The sequence below is a fragment of the Chelonoidis abingdonii genome, chromosome 22 (assembly GCF_003597395.2).
Source record: "Chelonoidis abingdonii isolate Lonesome George chromosome 22, CheloAbing_2.0, whole genome shotgun sequence".
NCBI classification, from domain to species: Eukaryota; Metazoa; Chordata; order Testudines; family Testudinidae; genus Chelonoidis; species Chelonoidis abingdonii.
In genome coordinates, this window is record NC_133790.1 from 20744618 (window position 1) to 20749109 (window position 4492).

At 39.4% G+C, this 4492-nt stretch overlaps 1 pseudogene; it reads right to left on the bottom strand.

Moving 5' to 3' along the window:
• Positions 1-2972: 2972 nt before the first annotated feature.
• LOC142045862 (U4 spliceosomal RNA) lies at positions 2973-3105 on the bottom strand (annotated as a pseudogene).
• Positions 3106-4492: the final 1387 nt, after the last annotated feature.

The following is a 4492-nucleotide window of genomic DNA, read 5'->3' on the forward strand; positions in this document are numbered from 1 at the left end:
TATGCCACATGTCTTTTGGTCAGTAATTTGTTTTCATACCCTTGTGTGTAAGTTGGAATCCCACAGCACACAAGTTCCAGTCACTTGGGACCAACCCATTGTAAGCATTATTGGACCTGGAAGGTCAGACTCTGCATCTCCATTAGCTATTTCTTGATGATGATTATTATTAGTAAATTGATGGGTGTTTGAAGCTCTGGCTGTATTGACACATGGCCTTCACTCTTGATGAGCATGTTTCTTTGACTGAGTTTTATGATGTGAATGATGAAAATCACACTATCATGAGCATGGGGGCCTTACTGGAAGAGGCATTTTCTTATGATGAGAATTTTGCTGCAGTGATATAGTTTACCTGTTGGACAGCTTTTAGCTCCCAAGGGGTGTCTCAGTGCACCTTGCCTGGCATAGATATTTGAGGAACTTTCACAGGGTGGGGAGTGTTGAGAAGCAGAAGTGCAGGGGAGGGAAACTCCTCACAGGGAAAGAGAAACAAATTGGCAAAAGAGAGGTAGCATGATCACAGGTCCACCAGGTTGGTTGATGCTGAAATAGTAAGATACCAAGTTCACATTTGTTGACCTGTATGAGAGGTTCCTGACTGGTTGCAAGTAAGAATTCAGATGCATTAACTGGGGATGTGTAGGAAACTTCAGATTTTGTTTGCCTACATGCTGCTTGGCTCTAGCCAGTGATGCAGTGTGTGTTTTGCACATTAATTGGTCATGAAAGTGAGAACTGTTTAATAGCAGCAAAGAGTCCTGTGGCAGGGGTAGGCAACCTATGGCACGCGTGCTGAAGGCGGCACTCGAGCTGGTTTTCAGCGGCACTCACACTGCCCAGGTCCTGGCCACCCATCTGGGGGGGCTCTGCATTTTAATTTAATTTTACATGAAGGTTCTTAAACATTTTAAAAACCTTATTTTACATACAATAGTTTAGTGTTATAATAGAGACTTATAGAAAGAGACCTTCTAAAAACATTAAAATGTATTACTGGCACAGGAAACCTTAAATTAGACTGAATAAATGAAGACTTGGCACCACCACTTCTGTTATAGACTAACAGACATATTGGAGCATGAGCTTTCGTGGGTGAATACCCACTTCGTCGGATGCATCCAATACGTCTATTAGTCGATAAGGTGCCACAAGACTCTTTGCTGCTTTTACAGATCCAGACTAACACGGCTACTCCTCTGATATTTAACTATTTAATATTCATTGCTACAGTTTCTCTCATGAGCTCTTTGATCATATTTCATAATTCTAAGGTCAGAAAGGACAGATCATCTAGTCTGATTTCCTGTATGACACAAGCCAACTAATTTTCCCTAAAATAATTCCTGTTTGAATGTAGCATGTTTTTCTAAAAAAGCTAGAGCATATCTTGATTTAAAAATTGCCAGTGTTGAAGAATCCATCACAACCCTTGGTTAAGTTGCTGCAATATTTAATTACCCTAATTGTTACATATTTACATCTTATTTCCCATCTGAATTTGTCTAGCTTCAACCTGCAGCTTTTGGATCTTCTGCCTTTGTCTGCTAGTTTGAAGAACCCATTATCAAAGATTTGTTCCCCATGTAGTTACTTCTAGACTGTAAGTCAACCCTTAAACTTCGTGAAGCATCACTATAATCCTCTACTTTTTCAATATCCTCTTTGAATTGTGGACACCAAAACTGGACAGATTCCAGTAATGGTGGCACTAGTGCCAAATACAGAAGTAATACTCCTACGTGATTGACGTTTATGCATTCAACAATTGTATTAGCCCTTTAAAAGCTGTAACATTGCACTGGGAGCTCATGTTCTGTTTGAGTCACTGCTTCCCTGGATAGAGTCCCCCATCTTGTAAGAAAATTCAGTCATATTTACATCTCTACATTTATATTTGCCCATATTAAAATACATTTGCTTGTGCCCAGTTTAGAGCATGATCTGGATCACTTGGTAGCAGTGACCCGTTCTCTCCATTATTTACAACCATCTCCTAATCTTTTTGTAATCTGAAAACTTTGAGAGGGGATTTTTTTTCTCTCCATGTCATGGATAAAAATATCTAATAGCATAGAGCCAAGAACCAATGCCTATGGGACCTTACTAGAAATACATCTACTTGATGATGGTTTCTGGTTACAACTGCATTATGAAATCTGTCAGCCAGTTTAATCCATTGAGTAAATGCGTGGTATTAGTTTTGGATCAGTCTAGTTTCTTAAATGTTGCATGGTTCCAAGTACAAATGCCTTGCACAAAGTAATTTAACCAAACCTGTTAGTTTGACATGTTTTCCATAAGCCTGTGTTAATTGATAAAATTTTATTACTCTACTTTAAATGTTCATCAATAGGGTGTTATATTGGTGATCCTAATATGTTGCCCAAGACCTAGGTCAGGCTAACAGGCTTATAATTATGCAGCTAGTCCTAGTTGCCCTTTTTAAATGTTGGCACATTAACTTTGTTTCAGTCTTCTGGAACTTCCAGTGTTCCAAAGGCTATCATTATTATTATTAATGGTCCAGCTCTTTTAAAACTTGTGGATACAAGTTACCTGACTTGCTGACTTTTAACATCTAGCGTTTTAGCAGCTGTTGTGTTTGTATTATCATATAATGGGACTACATTATTATGCCCCTCCCATGTGCCACCCAGCAGATAAAGCTAAACGTATCTCTGAACAAATGTTCTCAGAGCTGCTACTACATCTTCCGCCTACTTCATGGTACAGTTTAGGTTAGAGGTAATCCTACTATAATCACTTTATTCAATTTTAGACTATTTTTTTACAACAAAAAATGTGAGAGCTTGTCCAGGAATAAGATGAGACTGACATGTTTTTATGTAGTCATCTGTGGAATTTTGTTAAAGCATATGGATCTAAAGTTAAGATACTCAGTGCACTTCAACTGCAGCTGGAAGACAAAGGTAAACCTATCCCTTGCATCAGATAACTAAAAGGTAATTACAACCTGGACTGGCTGTTCTTCAAAAACTGAAGAAAGCCTCCACCTGTGTATGATATGGATTATCTGTTCAAATAGCAATAATCGTGCCTCGGATTAACTTCATTGGCTACGATACTGCCTTGCCTTTGACTGCTGAAGACGCCCCCCCAAGTAACTGTTGCAACATATGCATATGGTGGCAAGTTTAAAAAAAAGTGTAACTGGGGCTAAGATGGTTAACTATTGATGTACACAGCATAAAACAGTTTTCAGCACATCCTCTACTAGGTTTAAGGAAGGCTGCTTATATGAGGAACACTCGCCGATGGACAAAAAATTTGGACTGGGCCTTATGTGAGAACTGACATCTTGATACCTTAAGAGTAGAGAGCCAAGGAGAGAAGGTTATGGTGAGTGATGTTAAATGTGCTTACTTTCCTTTATGCTCTCTAGTGAGGTAGAACCATCTCGCTTTTTGATAGATTTGGCCAGAATAGTTATTCCTTAAATCTCTCCCTTACAACAGCCTACTGGGGAGTAGAGTATAAAACAGTGAATACTGTCTCTCTCAGCTATTTTCCCCTCATGAAAAAAAAATTCATGTGCCTTAGGATTTCCTACTCCCAAAATGGTGAGATAAAAACTCATTTTAGTGTTTTTTTCATATTAGATTGTATACTTGATCCTGAATGAGAACAGGAGTTCAATTACTCAAAGCCCAACAATCTGATCCTTTGGGCTCTGTTGGTTTTAAAAGTGGCTGCAGAAGCATGCATGTTTGTTATACATACTCATCTTGAAGTAAAGAACTCCTTAGATATGCTTTTTATGATTAGTGCCCATAAGCTAACTATTCCCCTTTCAAGGCTCATATGTAATTTAGACCTGATCTACCCAGGAAATATCATTTTAGATGAATGAAATGTGGGTATAGACCAGGGATCACCAACCTTTGGCACACAGCTCACCAGGGTAAGCCCCTTGGCGGGCCAGACCAGTTGGCTTATGTGCTGCATCTGCAGGTTTGGCTGATCATGGCTCTTGTCAGTCACGGTTCACTCCTTCAGGCCAATGGGAGCTATGATTGTCCAAACCAGCCTGGCCTGCTAGGGGGCTTACCCTGGCGAGCTGCATGCCAAAGTTTGCCAAGCACTGGTGTAGACCGTATCTTAGTCCATGCATAGTAAACTGAACACTTTACTGTTACGTTCTCTGCAATAATATCTAATGGTTTTTTAAACGAGTTGGACAGGAATTAGGCTAATTTTACATTGCATTTTTAGTATTGCTGCAGTATAAAATTAGCCTGTCATGTCTACAGATGAATGCAATGCTCAGATCAGCCTTGTTCACCAAGCAGTATTTCATTGTTGGGAAGGTGGGAAAAAAAAAGCAAATGAACAGTTGTTTCGCACATCTGGCAGGGGCAATAGTTTAAATATACTTGGACCCTCCTTTGCTGAAGTTTTCCAAGATCACTGGTGTAACTTGCATGTGATAAGTAATAATATTGGAGAAAGCTGTACAGACCACAGATAA